The following is a 16,446-nucleotide window of genomic DNA, read 5'->3' on the forward strand; positions in this document are numbered from 1 at the left end:
TTTAAGCATCAATAAATTATTTTCGGAATCGGAGCAAAAACAGAGCAAAATGTCAACTGCACCCGGGATTCCCAGCCAGTATCCCATGCTGGTAATTACCAGGCCCGAAGCTGGGTAGCAGTCTGCGATCTGACAAGACCAGGCGCATTCAGCTTAGGATGGCCGTAGACAGCTTCACACCCTGTATACTGTGGATTTAAGCATCAATAAATCCTTTTCGGAATCGGAGCGGAAGGCGGCAACAGAGCAAAATGTCAAAGACACCTGGGATTCCCAGCCAGTCTACCATGCTGGTACTTACCGGGCCCTAAGTTGGGTAGCAGTCTGCGATCTGACGAGAGCAGGCGCGTTCAGCTTAGGATGGCCGTTGACAGCTTCTTGCCCTTTATACTGTGCATTTAAGCATCAATAAATCCTTTTCGGAATCGGAACGGAACGGAAGGCGGCAACAGAGCAAAATGTCAACGGCAGCCGGGATTCCCAGCCAGTGTCCCATGCCGGTACTTACCGGGCTCTAAGATCTGTACCAGTCTGCGATCTGACGAGAGCAGGCGCGTTAAGCTTAGGATGGCCGTCGACAGCTTCACACCTTGTATACTGTGGATTTAAGCATCAATAAATTATTTTCGGAATCGGAGCGGAAGGCAGCAATAGAGCAAAATGTCAACGGCACCCGGGATTCCCAGCCAGTCTCCCATGCCAGTACTTACCGGGCCCTAAGCTGGGTAGCAGTCTGCGATCTGACGAGAGCAGGCGCGTTCAGCTTAGGATGGCCGTTGACATCTTCACGACTTGTATACTGTGGATTTAAGCATCAATAAATATTTTTTTTAATCGGAGAGGAAGGCGGCAACAGATCAAAATGTCAATAGCACCTTGGATTGCCAGCCAGTCTCCCATGCCCGTACTTGCCGGGCAGCAGTCTGCGATCTGACAAGAACAGGCGCATTCAGCTTAGGATAGCCGTAGACGGCTTCACACCCTGTATATTGTGGATTTAAGCATCAATAAATCCTTTTCGGAATCGGAGCAAAATGTCTACAGAGCTACAGAACAAAATGTCAACAACACCTGAGATTCCCAGCCAGTCTCCCATGCTGGTACTTACCAGGCCCGAAGCTGGGTAGCAGTCTGCGATCTGACGAGAACAGGCGCATTCAGCTTAGGATGGCCGTAGACATCTTCACACCCTGTATACTGTGGATTTAAGCATCAATAAATCCTTTTCGGAATCGGAGCGTAAGGCGGCAACAGAGCAAAATGTCAAAAACACCTGGGATTCCCAGCCAGTCTCCCCTGCTGGTACTTACCGGGCCCTAAGCTGGGTAACAGTCTGCGATCTGACGAGAGCATGCGCGTTCAGCTTAGGATGGCCGTTGACAGCTTCTCGTCCTTTATACTGTGCATTTAGGCATCAATAAATCCTTTTCGGAATCGGAACGGAAGGCGGCAACAGAGCAAAATGTCAATGGCAGCCGGGATTCCCAGCCAGTGTCCCATGTCGGTACTTACCGGGCCCTAAGATCTGTACCAGTCTGTGATCTAACGAGAGCAGGCGCGTTAAGCTTAGGATGGCCGTCGACAGCTTCACACCTTGTATACTGTGGATTTAAGCATCAATAAATTATTTTCGGAATCGGAGCGGAAGGCAGCAATAGAGCAAAATTTCAACGGCACCCGGGATTCCCAGCCAGTCTCCCATGCCAGTACTTACCGGGCCCTAAGCTGGGTAGCAGTCTGCGATCTGACGAGAGCAGGTGCGTTCAGCTTAGGATGGCCGTTGACATCTTCACGCCTTGTATACTGTGGATTTAAGCATCAATAAAAAAAAATTTTAATCGGAGAGGAAGGCGGCAACAGATCAAAATGTCAATAGCACCTTGGATTGCCAGCCAGTCTCCCATGCCCGTACTTGCCGGGCAGCAGTCTGCGATCTGACAAGAACAGGCGCATTCAGCTTAGGATGGCCATTGACAGCTTCGTTATTATTATACTGTGCATTTAAGCATCAATAAATCCTTTTCGGAATCGGAGCGTAAGGCGGCAACAGAGCAAAATGTCAACGACACCTGGGATTCCCAGCCAGTCTCCCATGCTGGTACTTACCGGGCCCTAAGCTGGGTAGCAGTCTGCGATCTGACGAGAGCAGGCACGTTCAGCTTAGGATTGCCATTGACAGCTTCTCGCCCTTTATACTGTGCATTTAAGCATCAATAAATCCTTTTCGGAATCGGAAAAGGAAGGCGGCAACAGAGCAAAATGTCAACGGCAGCCGGGATTCCCAGCCAGTGTCCCATGCCGGTACTTACCGGGCCCTAAGATCTGTACCAGTCTGCGATCTGACAAGAGCAGGCGCGTTAAGCTTAGGATGGCCGTCGACAGCTTCACACCTTGTATACTGTGGATTTAAGCATCAATAAATTCTTTTCGGAATCGGAGCGGAAGGCAGCAATAGAGCAAAATGTCAACAGCACACGGGATTCCCAGCCAGTCTCCCATGCCAGTACTTACCGGGCCCTAAGCTGGGTTGCAGTCTGCGATCTGACGAGAGCAGGCGCGTTCAGCTTAGGACGGCCATTGACAGCTTCGTGCTTTTTATACTATGCATTTAAGCATCAATAAGTCATTTTCGGAATCGGAGAGGAAGGCGGCAACAGAGCAAAATGTCAATAGCACCTTGGATTGCCAGCCAGTCTCCCATGCCTGTACTTGCCGGGCAGCAGTCTGCGATCTGACAAGAACAGGCACATTCAGCTTAGGATAGCCGTAGACGGCTTCACACCCTGTATACTGTGGATTTAAGCATCAATAAATCCTTTTCGGAATCGAAGCGGAAGCGGCTACAGAGCAAAATGTCAATAACACCTAGGATTCCCAGCCAGTCTCCCATGCTGGTACTTACCGGGCCCTAAGCTGGGTAGCAGTCTGCGATCTGACGAGAGCAGGCGCGTTCAGCTTAGGATGGCCGTTGACAGCTTCACACTTTGTATACTGTGGATTTAAGCATCAATAAATAATTTTCGGAATCGGAGCAGAAACAGAGCAAAATGTCAACTGCACCCGGGATTCCCAGCCAGTCTCCCATGCTGGTATTTACCAGGCCCGAAGCTGGGTAGCAGTCTGCGATCTGACAAGAACAGGCGCATTCAGCTTAGGATGGCCGTAGACATCTTCACACCCTGTATACTGTGGATTTAAGCATCAATAAATCCTTTTCGGAATCGGAGCGGAAGGCGGCAACAGAGCAAAATGTCAACGACACCTGGGATTCCCAGCCAGTCTCCCATGCTGGTACTTACCGGGCCCTAAGCTGGGTAGCAGTCTGCGATCTGACGAGAGCAGGCGCATTCAGCTTAGGATGGCCGTTGACAGCTTCTTGCCCTTTATACTGTGCATTTAAGCATCAATAAATCCTTTTCGGAATCGGAACGGAAGGCGGCAACAGAGCAAAATGTCAACGGCAGCCGGGATTCCCAGCCAGTGTCCCATGCCGGTACTTACCGGGCCCTAAGATCTGTACCAGTCTGCGATCTGACGAGAGCAGGCGCGTTAAGCTTAGGATGGCCGTCGACAGCTTCACACCTTGTATACTGTGGATTTAAGCATCAATAAATTATTTTCGGAATCGGAGCGGAAGGCAGCAATAGAGCAAAATGTCAACAGCAACCGGGATTCCCAGTCAGTCTCCCATGCCAGTACTTACCGGGCCCTAAGCTGGGTAGCAGTCTGCGATCTGACGAGAGCAGGCGCGTTCAGCTTAGAATGGCCATTGACAGCTTCATGCTTTTTATACTGTGCATTTAAGCATCAATAAATCCTTTTCGGAATCGAAACGGAAGGCGGCAACAGAGCAAAATGTCAACTGCACCCGGGATTCCCAGCCAGTCTCCCATGCCGGTACTTACTGGGCAGCAGTCTGCAATCTGACGAGAGCAGGCGCGTTCAGCTTAGGATGGCCGTTGACATCTTCACGCCTTGTATATTGTGGATTTAAGCATCAATAAATTATTTTCGGAATCGGAGCGGAAGGCAGCAATAGAGCAAAATGTCAACAGCAACCGGGATTCCCAGCCAGTCTCCCATGCCAGTACTTACCGGGCCCTAAGCTGGGTAGCAGTCTGCGATCTGACGAGAGCAGGCACGTTCAGCTTAGGATGGCCATTGAAAGCTTCATGCTTTTTATACTGTGCATTTAAGCATCAATAAATCCTTTTCGGAATCGAAGCGGAAGGCGGCAACAGATTAAAATGTCAACTGCACCCTGGATTCCCAGCCAGTCTCCCATGCTGGTACTTACCAGGCCCTAAGCTGGGTAGCAGTCTGCGATCTGACGAGAGCAGGCGCGTTCAGCTTAGGATGGCCGTTGACAGCTTCACACTTTGTATACTGTGGATTTAAGCATCAATAAATAATTTTCGGAATCAGAGCAAAATGTCAACTGCACCCGGGATTCCCAGCCAGTCTCCCATGCTGGTACTTACCAGGCCCGAAGCTGGGTAGCAGTCTGCGATCTGACAAGAACTGACACATTCAGCTTAGGATGGCCGTAGACATTTTCACACCCTGTATACTGTGGATTTAAGCATCAATAAATCCTTTACGGAATCGGAGCAGAAGACGGCAACAGAGCAAAATGTCAACGACACCTGGGATTCCCAGTCAGTCTCCCATGCTGGTACTAACCGGGCCCTAAGCTGGGTAGCAGTCTGCGATCTGACGAGAGCAGGCGCGATCAGCTTAGGTTGGCCGTTGACATCTTCTCATCCTTTATACTGTGCATTTAAGCATCAATAAATCCTTTTCGGAATCGGAACGGAAGGCGGCAACAGAGCAAAATGTCAACGGCAGCCGGGATTCCCAGCCAGTGTCTCATGCCGGTACTTACCGGGCCCTAAGATCTGTACCAGTCTGCGATCTGACGAGAGCAGGCGCGTTAAGCTTAGGATGGCCGTCGACAGCTTCACACCTTGTATACTGTGGATTTAAGCATCAATAAATTATTTTCGGAATCGGAGCGGAAGGCAGCAATAGAGCAAAATGTCAACGGCACCTGGGATTCCGAGCCAGTCTCCCATGCCAGTACTTACCGGGCCCTAAGCTGGGTAGCAGTCTGCGATCTGACGAGAGCAGGCGCGTTTAGCTTAGGATGGCCATTGACAGCTTCATGCTTTTTATACTGTGCATTTAAGCATCAATAAATCCTTTTCGGAATCGGAGCGGAAGGCGGCTACAGAGCAAAATGTCAACAACACCTGGGATTCCTAGCCAGTCTCCCATGCTGGTACTTACTGGGCCCTAAGCTGGGTAGCAGTCTGCGATCTGACGAGAGCAGGCACGTTCAGCTTAGAATGGCCGTTGACAGCATCACGCCCTTTATACTGTGCATTTAAGCATCAATAAATCCTTTTCCGAATCGGAGCGGAAGGCGGCAACAGATTAAAATGTCAACTGCACCCGGGATTCCCAGCCAGTCTCCCATGCTGGTACTTACCAGGCCCTAAGCTGGGTAGCAGTCTGCGATCTGACGAGAGCAGGAGCGTTCAGCATAGGATGGCCGTTGACAGCTTCACACTTTGTATACTGTGCATTTAAGCATCAATAAATCCTTTTCGGAATCGGAACGGAAGGCGGCAACAGAGCAAAATGTCAACGGCAACCGTGATTCCCAGCCAGTCTCCCATGCCGGTACTTACTGGGCCCTAAGCTGGGTAGCAGTCTGCGATCTGACGAGAGCAGGCGCGTTCAGTTTAAGATGGCCGTTGACATCTTCACGCCTTGTATATTGTGGATTTAAGCATCAATAAATATTTTTTTAATCGGAGAGGAAGGCGGCAACAGAGCAAAATGTCAATGGCACCTTGGATTGCCAGCCAGTCTCCCATGCCAGTAACTGCCGGGCAGCAGTCTGCGATCTGAGGAGAGCAGGCACGTTCAGGCTTAGGATGGCCGTTGACAGCTTCACACCCTGTATATTGTGGATTTAAGCATCAATAAATCCTTTTCCGAATCGGAGCGGAAGGCGGCAACAGATTAAAATGTCAACTGCACCCGGGATTCCCAGCCAGTCTCCCATGCTGGTACTTACCAGGCCCTAAGCTGGGTAGCAGTCTGCGATCTGACGAGAGCAGGCGCGTTCAGCTTAGGATGGCCGTTGACAGCCACACGCTTTGTATACTGTGGATTTAAGCATCAATAAATAATTTTCGGAATCGGAGCAGAAACAGAGCAAAATGTCAACTGCACCCGGGATTCCCAGCCAGTCTCCCATGCTGGTACTTACCAGGCCCGAAGCTGGGTAGCAGTCTGCGATCTGACGAGAACTGACACATTCAGCTTAGGATGGCCGTAGACATTTTCACACCGTGTATACTGTGGATTTAAGCATCAATAAATCCTTTACGGAATCAGAGCGGAAGGCGGCAACAGAGCAAAATGTCAACGACACCTGGGATTCCCAGTCAGTCTCCCATGCTGGTACTTACCGGGCCCTATGCTGGGTAGCAGTCTGCGATCTGACGAGAGCAGGCGCGATCAGCTTAGGTTGGCCGTTGACATCTTCTCATCCTTTATACTGTGCATTTAAGCATCAATAAATCCTTTTCGGAATCGGAACGGAAGGCGGCAACAGAGCAAAATGTCAACGACAGCCGGGATTCCCAGCCAGTGTCTCATGCCGGTACTTACCGGGCCCTAAGATCTGTACCAGTCTGCGATCTGACGAGAGCAGGCGCGTTAAGCTTAGGATGGCCATTGACAGCTTCACGATTTTTATACTGTGCATTTAAGCATCAATAAATCCTTTTCGGAATCGGAACGGAAGGCGGCAACAGAGCAAAATGTCAACGGCAGCCGGGATTCCCAGCCAGTCTCCCATGCCGGTACTTACTGGGCACTAAGCTGGGTAGCAGTCTGCGATCTGACGAGAGCAGGCACGTTCAGCTTAGGATGGCTGTTGACATCTTCACGCATTGTATAATGTGGATTTAAGCATCGATAAATATTTTTATTAATCGGAGAGGAAGGCGGCAACAGAGCAAAATGTCAATGGCACCTTGGATTGCCAGCCAGTCTCCCACGCCGGTATCTGCCGGGCAGCAGTCTGCGATCTGAGGAGAGCAGACACGTTCAGCTTAGGATGGCCGTTGACAGCTTCACACCCTGTATATTGTGGATTTAAGCATCAATAAATCCTTTTCCGAATCGGAGCGGAAGGCGGCTACAGAGCAAAATGTCAACGACACCTGGGATTCCCAGTCAGTCTCCCATGCTGGTACTTACCGGGCCCTAAGCTGGGTAGCAGTCTGCGATCTGACAAGAGCAGGCGCGTTCAGCTTAGGTTGGCCGTTGACATCTTCTCGTCCTTTATACTGTGCATTTAAGCATCAATAAATCCTTTTCGGAATCGGAACGGAAGGCAGCAACAGAGCAAAATGTCAACGGCAGCCGGGATTCCCAGCCAGTGTCCCATGCCGGTACTTACCGGGCCCTAAGATCTGTACCAGTCTGCGATCTGACGAGAGCAGGCGCGTTAAGCATAGGATGGCCGTCGACAGCTTCACACCTTGTATACTGTGGATACTGTGGATTTAAGCATCAATAAATTATTTTCGGAATCGGAGCGGAAGGCAGCAATAGAGCAAAATGTCAACGGCACCTGGGATTCCCAGCCAGTCTCCCATGCCAGTACTTACCGGGCCCTAAGCTGGGTAGCAGTCTGCGATCTGACGAGAGCAGGCGCGTTCAGCTTAGGATGGCCATTGACAGCTTCATGCTTTTTATACTGTGCATTTAAGCATCAACAAATCCTTTTCGGAATCGGAGAGGAAGGCGGCAACAGAGCAAAATGTCAATAGCACCTTGGATTGCCAGCCAGTCTCCCATGCCCGTACTTGCCGGGCAGCAGTCTGCGATCTGACAAGAACAGGCACATTCAGCTTAGGATAGCCGTAGACGGCTTCACACAATGTATACTGTGGATTTAAGCATCAATAAATCCTTTTCGGAATCGGAACGGAAGGCGGCAACAGAGCAAAATGTCAACGGCAGCCGGGATTCCCAGTCAGTGTCCCATGCCGGTACTTACCGGGCACTAAGATCTGTACCAGTCTGCGATCTGACGAGAGCAGGCGCGTTAAGCTTAGGATGGCCGTCGACAGCTTCACACCTTGTATACTGTGGATTTAAGCATCAATAAATTATTTTCGGAATCGGAGCGGAAGGCAGCAATAGAGCAAAATGTCAACGGAAACCGGGATTCCCAGCCAGTGTCCCATGCCGGTACTTACCGGGCCCTAAGATCTGTACCAGTCTGCGATCTGACGAGAGCAGGCGCGTTAAGCTTAGGATGGCCGTCGACAGCTTCACACCTTGTATACTGTGGATTTAAGCATCAATAAATTCTTTTCGGAATCGGAGCGGAAGGCAGCAATAGAGCAAAATGTCAACCGGGATTCCCAGCCAGTCTCCCATGCCAGTATTCACTGGGCCCTAAGCTGGGTAGCAGTCTGCGATCTGACGAGAGCAAGCGCATTCAGCTTAGGATGGCCATTGACAGCTTCATGCTTTTTATACTGTGCATTTAAGCATCAATAAATCCTTTTCGGAATCGGAACGGAAGGCGGCAACAGAGCAAAATGTCAACTGCACCCGGGATTCCCAGCTAGTCTCCCATGCCGGTACTTACTGGGCCCTAAGCTGGGTAGCAGTCTGCGATCTGAGGAGAGCAGGCGCGTTCAGTTTAGGATGGCCGTTGACATCTTCACGCCTTGTATATTGTGGATTTAAGCATCAATAAATATTTTTTTAATCGGAGAGGAAGGCGGCAACAGAGCAAAATGTCAATGGCACCTTGGATTGCCAGCCAGTCTCCCATGCCGGTAACTGCCGGGCAGCAGTCTGCGATCTGAGGAGAGCAGGCACGTTCAGGCTTAGGATGGCCGCTGACAGCTTCACACCCTGTATATTGTGGATTTAAGCATCAATAAATCCTTTTCCGAATCGGAGCGGAAGGCGGCAACAGATTAAAATGTCAACTGCACCCGGGATTCCCAGCCAGTCTCCCATGCCAGTACTTACCAGGCCCTAATCTGGGTAGCAGTCTGCGATCTGACGAGAGCAGGCGCGTTCAGCATAGGATGGCCGTTGACAGCTTCACACTTTGTATACTGTGCGTTTAAGCATCAATAAATCCTTTTCGGAATCGGAACGGAAGGCGGCAACAGAGCAAAATGTCAACGGCAACTGTGATTCCCAGCCAGTGTCCCATGCCAGTACTTACCGGGCCCTAAGATCTGTACCAGTCTGCGATCTGACGAGAGCAGGCGCGTTAAGCTTAGGATGGCCATTGACAGCTTCACGATTTTTATACTGTGCATTTAAGCATCAATAAATCCTTTTCGGAATCGGAACGGAAGGCGGCAACAGAGCAAAATATCAACGGCAGCCGGGATTCCCAGCCAGTCTCCCATGCCAGTACTTACTGGGCACTAAGCTGGGTAGCAGTCTGCGATCTGACGAGAGCAGGCACGTTCAGCTTAGGATGGCCGTTGACATCTTCAAGCATTGTATAATGTGGATTTAAGCATCAATAAATATTTTTATTAATCGGAGAGGAAGGCGGCAACAGAGCAAAATGTCAATGGCACCTTGGATTGCCAGCCAGTCTCCCACGCCGGTATCTGCCGGGCAGCAGTCTGCGATCTGAGGAGAGCAGACACGTTCAGCTTAGGATGGCCGTTGACAGCTTCACACCCTGTATATTGTGGATTTAAGCATCAATAAATCCTTTTCCGAATCGGAGCGGAAGGCGGCAACAGATTAAAATGTCTACTGCACCCGGGATTCCAGCCAGTCTACCATGCTGGTACTTACCAGGCCCTAAGCTGGGTAGCAGTCTGCGATCTGACGAGAGCAGGCGCGTTCAGCTTAGGATGGCCGTTGACAGCTTCAAAATTTGTATACTGTGGATTTAAGCATCAATAAATATTTTTCGGAATCGGAGCAGAAACAGAGCAAAATGTCAACTGCACCCGGGATTCCCAGCCAGTCTCCCATGCTGGTACTTACCAGGCCCGAAGACTGGGTAGCAGTCTGCGATCTGACGAGAACAGACACATTCAGCTTAGGATGGCCATAGACATCTTCACACCCTGTATACTGTGGATTTAAGCATCAATAAATCCTTTACGGAATCGGAGCGGAAGGCGGCAACAGAGCAAAATGTCAACGACACCTGGGATTCCCAGTCAGTCTCCCATGCTGGTACTTACCGGGCCCTAAGCTGGGTAGCAGTCTGCGATCTGACGAGAGCAGGCGCGTTCAGCTTAGGTTGGCCGTTGACATCTTCTCGTCCTTTATACTGTGCATTTAAGCATCAATAAATCCTTTTCGGAATCGGAACGGAAGGCGGCAACAGAGCAAAATGTCAACGGCAGCCGGGATTCCCAGCCAGTGTCCCATGCCGGTACTTACCGGGCCCTAAGATCTGTACCAGTCTGCGATCTGACGAGAGCAGGCGCGTTAAGCTTAGGATGGCCGTCGACAGCTTCACACCTTGTATACTGTGGATTTAAGCATCAATAAATTATTTTCGGAATCGGAGCGGAAGGCAGCAATAGAGCAAAATGTCAACGGCACCTGGGATTCCCAGACAGTCTCCCATGCCAGTACTTACCGGGCCCTAAGCTGGGTAGCAGTCTGCGATCTGACGAGAGCAGGCGCGTTCAGCTTAGGATGGCCACTGACAGCTTCATGCTTTTTATACTGTGCATTTAAGCATCAATAAATCCTTTTCGGAATCGGAGAGGAAGGCGGCAACAGAGCAAAATGTCAATAGCACCTTGGATTGCCAGCCAGTCTCCCATGCCCGTACTTGCCGGACAGCAGTCTGCGATCTGACAAGAACAGGCACATTCAGCTTAGGATAGCCGTAGACGGCTTCACACAATGTATACTGTGGATTTAAGCATCAATAAATCCTTTTCGGAATCGGAACGGAAGGCGGCAACAGAGCAAAATGTCAACGGCAGCCGGGATTCCCAGCCAGTGTCCCATGCCGGTACTTACCGGGCACTAAGATCTGTACCAGTCTGCGATCTGACGAGAGCAGGCGCGTTAAGCTTAGGATGGCCGTCGACAGCTTCACACCTTGTATACTGTGGATTTAAGCATCAATAAATCCTTTTCCGAATCGGAGCGGAAGGCGGCAACAGATTAAAATGTCTACTGCACCCGGGATTCCAGCCAGTCTACCATGCTGGTACTTACCAGGCCCTAAGCTGGGTAGCAGTCTGCGATCTGACGAGAGCAGGCGCGTTCAGCTTAGGATGGCCGTTGACAGCTTCACACTTTGTATACTGTGGATTTAAGCATCAATAAATAATTTTCGGAATCGGAGCAGAAACAGAGCAAAATGTCAACTGCACCCGGGATTCCCAGCCAGTCTCCCATGCTGGTACTTACCAGGCCCGAAGACTGGGTAGCAGTCTGCGATCTGACGAGAACAGACACATTCAGCTTAGGATGGCCGTAGACATCTTCACACCCTGTATACTGTGGATTTAAGCATCAATAAATCCTTTACGGAATCGGAGCGGAAGGCGGCAACAGAGCAAAATGTCAACGACACCTGGGATTCCCAGTCAGTCTCCCATGCTGGTACTTACCGGGCCCTAAGCTGGGTAGCAGTCTGCGATCTGACGAGAGCAGGCGCGTTCAGCTTAGGTTGGCCGTTGACATCTTCTCGTCCTTTATACTGTGCATTTAAGCATCAATAAATCCTTTTCGGAATCGGAACGGAAGGCGGCAACAGAGCAAAATGTCAACGGCAGCCGGGATTCCCAGCCAGTGTCCCATGCCGGTACTTACCGGGCCCTAAGATCTGTACCAGTCTGCGATCTGACGAGAGCAGGCGCGTTAAGCTTAGGATGGCCGTCGACAGCTTCACACCTTGTATACTGTGGATTTAAGCATCAATAAATTATTTTCGGAATCGGAGCGGAAGGCAGCAATAGAGCAAAATGTCAACGGCACCTGGGATTCCCAGCCAGTCTCCCATGCCAGTACTTACCGGGCCCTAAGCTGGGTAGCAGTCTGCGATCTGACGAGAGCAGGCGCGTTCAGCTTAGGATGGCCACTGACAGCTTCATGCTTTTTATACTGTGCATTTAAGCATCAATAAATCCTTTTCGGAATCGGAGAGGAAGGCGGCAACAGAGCAAAATGTCAATAGCACCTTGGATTGCCAGCCAGTCTCCCATGCCCGTACTTGCCGGACAGCAGTCTGCGATCTGACAAGAACAGGCACATTCAGCTTAGGATAGCCGTAGACGGCTTCACACAATGTATACTGTGGATTTAAGCATCAATAAATCCTTTTCGGAATCGGAACGGAAGGCGGCAACAGAGCAAAATGTCAACGGCAGCCGGGATTCCCAGCCAGTGTCCCATGCCGGTACTTACCGGGCACTAAGATCTGTACCAGTCTGCGATCTGACGAGAGCAGGCGCGTTAAGCTTAGGATGGCCGTCGACAGCTTCACACCTTGTATACTGTGGATTTAAGCATTAATAAATTCTTTTCGGAATCGGAGCGGAAGGCAGCAATAGAGCAAAATGTCAACGGCAACCGGGATTCCCAGCCAGTCTCCCATGCCAGTACTTACCGGGCCCTAAGCTGGGTAGCAGTCTGCGATCTGACGAGAGCAGGCGCGTTCTGCTTAGGATGGCCATTGACAGCTGCATGCTTTTTATACTGTGCATTTAAGCATCAATAAATCCTTTTCGGAATCGGAACGGAAGGCGGCAACAGAGCAAAATGTCAACTGCACCCGGGATTCCCAGCCAGTCTCCCATGCCGGTACTTACTGGGCCCTAAGCTGGGTAACAGTCTGCGATCTGACGAGAGCAGGCGCGTTCAGCTTAGGATGGCCGTTGACAGCTTCACACCCTTTATACTGTGCATTTAAGCATCAATAAATCCTTTTCCGAATCGGAGCGGAAGGCGGCAACAGATTAAAATGTCAACTGCACCTGGGATTCCCAGCCAGTCTCCCATGCTGTTACTTACCAGGCCCTAAGCTGGGTAGCAGTCTGCGATCTGACGAGAGCAGGCGCGTTCAGCATAGGATGGCCGTTGACAGCTTCACACTTTGTATACTGTGCATTTAAGCATCAATAAATCCTTTTCGGAATCGGAACGGAAGGCGGCAGCAGAGCAAAAGGTCAACGGCAACCGGGATTCCCAGCCAGTGTCCCATGCCAGTACTTACCGGGCCCTAAGATCTGTACCAGTCTGCGATCTGACGAGAGCAGGCGCGTTAAGCTTAGGATGGCCATTGACAGCTTCACGATTTTTATACTGTGCATTTAAGCATCAATAAATCCTTTTCGGAATCGGAACGGAAGGCGGCAACAGAGCAAAATGTCAACGGCAGCCGGGATTCCCAGCCAGTCTCCCATGCCGGTACTTACTGGGCCCTAAGCTGGGTAGCAGTCTGCGATCTGACGAGAGCAGGCGCGTTCAGCTTAGGATGGCCGTTGACATCTTCACGCATTGTATAATGTGGATTTAAGCATCAATAAATATTTTTATTAATCGGAGAGGAAGGCGGCAACAGAGCAAAATGTCAATGGCACCTTGGATTGCCAGCCAGTCTCCCACGCCGGTATCTGCCGGGCAGCAGTCTGCGATCTGAGGAGAGCAGACACGTTCAGCTTAGGATGGCCGTTGACAGCTTCACACCCTGTATATTGTGGATTTAAGCATCAATAAATCCTTTTCCGAATCGGAGCGGAAGGCGGCAACAGATTAAAATGTCAACTGCACCTGGGATTCCAGCCAGTCTACCATGCTGGTACTTACCAGGCCCTAAGTTGGGTAGCAGTCTGCAATCTGACGAGAGCAGGCGCGTTCAGCTTAGGATGGCCGTTGACAGCTTCACACTTTGTATACTGTGGATTTAAGCATCAATAAATAATTTTCGGAATCGGAGCAGAAAAAGAGCAAAATGTCAACTGCACCCGGGATTCCCAGCCAGTCTCCCATGCTGGTACTTACCAGGCCCGAAGACTGGGTAGCAGTCTGCGATCTGACGAGAACAGACACATTCAGCTTAGGATGGCCGTAGACATCTTCACACCCTGTATACTGTGGATTTAAGCATCAATAAATCCTTTTCCGAATCGGAGCGGAAGGCGGCAACAGATTAAAATGTCAACTGCACCCGGGATTCCCAGCCAGTCTCCCATGCTGGTACTTACCAGGCCCTAAGCTGGGTAGCAGTCTGCGATCTGACGAGAGCAGGCACGTTCAGCATTGGATGGCCGTTGACAGCTTCACACTTTGTATACTGTGCATTTAAGCATCAATAAATCCTTTTCGGAATCGGAACGGAAGGCGGCAACAGAGCAAAATGTCAACGGCAACCGGGATTCCCAGCCAGTGTCCCATGCCAGTACTTACCGGGCCCTAAGATCTGTACCAGTCTGCGATCTGACGAGAGCAGACGCGTTAAGCTTAGGATGGCCATTGACAGCTTCATGATTTTTATACTGTGCATTTAAGCATCAATAAATCCTTTTCGGAATCGGAACGGAAGGCGGCAACAGAGCAAAATGTCAACTGCACCCTGGATTCCTAGCCAGTCTCCCATGCCGGTACTTACTGGGCCCTAAGCTGGGTAGCAGTCTGTGATCTGACGAGAGCAGGCGCGTTCAGCTTAGGATGGCCGTTGACATCTTTACGCCTTGTATATTGTGGATTTAAGCATCAATAAATATTTTTATTAATCGGAGAAGAAGGCGGCAACAGAGCAAAACGTCAATGGCACCTTGGATTGCCAGCCAGTCTCCCATGCCGGTATCTGCCGAGCAGCAGTCTGCGATCTGAGGAGAGCAGGCACGTTCAGGCTTAGGATGGCCGTTGACAGCTTCACACGTTGTATATTGTGGATTTAAGCATCAATAAATCCTTTTCCGAATCGGAGCGGAAGGCGGCAACAGATTAAAATGTCAACTGCACCCGGGATTCCCAGCCAGTCTCCCATGCTGGTACTTACCAGGCCCTAAGCTGGGTAGCAGTCTGCGATCTGACGAGAGCAGGCGCGTTCAGCTTAGGATGGCCGTTGACAGCTTCACACTTTGTATACTGTGCATTTAAGCATCAATAAATCCTTTTCGGAATCGGAACGGAAGGCGGCAACAGAGCAAAATGTCAACGGCAGCCGGGATTCCCAGCCAGTGTCCCATGCCGGTACTTACCGGTCCCTAAGATCTGTACCAGTCTGCGATCTGACGAAAGCAGGCGCGTTAAGCTTAGGATGGCCGTCAACAGCTTCACACCTTGTATACTGTGGATTTAAGCATCAATAAATTATTTTCGGAATCGGAGCGGAAGGCAGCAACAGAGCAAATTGTCAACGGACACCGGGATTCCCAGCCAGTGTCCCATGCCGGTACTTACTGGGCCCTAAGCTGGGTAGCAGTCTGCGATCTGACGAGAGCATGCGCGTTCAGCTTAGGATGGTCGTTGACATCTTCATGCATTGTATAATGTGGATTTAAGCATCAATAAATATTTTTATTAATCGGAGAGGAAGGCGGCAACAGAGCAAAATGTCAATGGCACCTTGGATTGCCAGCCAGTCTCCCACGCCGGTATCTGCCGGGCAGCAGTCTGCGATCTGAGGAGAGCAGACACGTTCAGCTTAGGATGGCCGTTGACAGCTTCACACCCTGTATATTGTGGATTTAAGCATCAATAAATCCTTTTCCGAATCGGAGCGGAAGGCGGCAACAGATTAAAATGTCAACTGCACCCGGGATTCCAGCCAGTCTACCATGCTGGTATTTACCAGGCCCTAAGCTGGCTAGCAGTCTGCGATCTGACGAGAGCAGGCGCGTTCAGCTTAGGATGGCCGTTGACAGCTTCAAACTTTGTATACTGTGGATTTAAGCATCAATAAATAATTTTCGGAAATCGGAGCAGAAACAGAGCAAAGTGTCAACTGCACCCGGGATTCCCAGCCAGTCTCCCATGCTGGTACTTACCAGGCCCGAAGCTGGGTAGCAGTCTGCGATCTGACGAGAACAGACACATTCAGCTTAGGATGGCCGTAGACATTTTCACACTCTGTATACTGTGGATTTAAGCATCAATAAATCCTTTACGGAATCGGAGCGGAAGGCGGCAACAGAGCAAAATGTCAACGACACCTGGGATTCCCAGTCAGTCTCCCATGCTGGTACTTACCGGGCCCTAAGCTGGGTAGCAGTCTGCGATCTGACGAGAGCAGGCGCGTTCAGCTTAGGTTGGCCGTTGACATTTTCTTGTCCTTTATACTGTGCATTTAAGCATCAATAAATCCTTTTCAGAATCGCAACGGAAGGCGGCAACAGAGCAAAATGTCAACAGCAGCCGGGATTCCCAGCCAGTGTCCCATGCCGGTAC

At 50.4% G+C, this 16,446-nt stretch overlaps 13 pseudogenes; all 13 read right to left on the reverse strand.

Moving 5' to 3' along the window:
• Nucleotides 1-661: 661 nt before the first annotated feature.
• Nucleotides 662-781, reverse strand: LOC130319732 (5S ribosomal RNA; annotated as a pseudogene).
• Nucleotides 782-1,665: 884 nt separating this feature from the next.
• LOC130316671 (5S ribosomal RNA) lies at nucleotides 1,666-1,785 on the reverse strand (annotated as a pseudogene).
• Nucleotides 1,786-3,250: 1,465 nt separating this feature from the next.
• LOC130353072 (5S ribosomal RNA) lies at nucleotides 3,251-3,370 on the reverse strand (annotated as a pseudogene).
• Nucleotides 3,371-3,654: 284 nt separating this feature from the next.
• LOC130323575 (5S ribosomal RNA) lies at nucleotides 3,655-3,774 on the reverse strand (annotated as a pseudogene).
• Nucleotides 3,775-4,634: 860 nt separating this feature from the next.
• Nucleotides 4,635-4,754, reverse strand: LOC130335279 (5S ribosomal RNA; annotated as a pseudogene).
• Nucleotides 4,755-6,036: 1,282 nt separating this feature from the next.
• Nucleotides 6,037-6,156, reverse strand: LOC130350460 (5S ribosomal RNA; annotated as a pseudogene).
• A 1,486-nt stretch (nucleotides 6,157-7,642) lies between these two features.
• LOC130341051 (5S ribosomal RNA) lies at nucleotides 7,643-7,762 on the reverse strand (annotated as a pseudogene).
• Nucleotides 7,763-10,219: 2,457 nt separating this feature from the next.
• Nucleotides 10,220-10,339, reverse strand: LOC130333994 (5S ribosomal RNA; annotated as a pseudogene).
• Nucleotides 10,340-10,623: 284 nt separating this feature from the next.
• LOC130352455 (5S ribosomal RNA) lies at nucleotides 10,624-10,743 on the reverse strand (annotated as a pseudogene).
• Nucleotides 10,744-11,614: 871 nt separating this feature from the next.
• On the reverse strand, nucleotides 11,615-11,734 carry LOC130334083 (5S ribosomal RNA; annotated as a pseudogene).
• Nucleotides 11,735-12,018: 284 nt separating this feature from the next.
• On the reverse strand, nucleotides 12,019-12,138 carry LOC130322182 (5S ribosomal RNA; annotated as a pseudogene).
• Nucleotides 12,139-15,006: 2,868 nt separating this feature from the next.
• LOC130350471 (5S ribosomal RNA) lies at nucleotides 15,007-15,126 on the reverse strand (annotated as a pseudogene).
• A 1,073-nt stretch (nucleotides 15,127-16,199) lies between these two features.
• LOC130334094 (5S ribosomal RNA) lies at nucleotides 16,200-16,319 on the reverse strand (annotated as a pseudogene).
• Between the last annotated feature and the right edge of the window lie 127 nt (nucleotides 16,320-16,446).

This window comes from Hyla sarda, chromosome 1 (genome assembly GCF_029499605.1).
Source record: "Hyla sarda isolate aHylSar1 chromosome 1, aHylSar1.hap1, whole genome shotgun sequence".
Classification (NCBI taxonomy): domain Eukaryota; kingdom Metazoa; phylum Chordata; class Amphibia; order Anura; family Hylidae; genus Hyla; species Hyla sarda.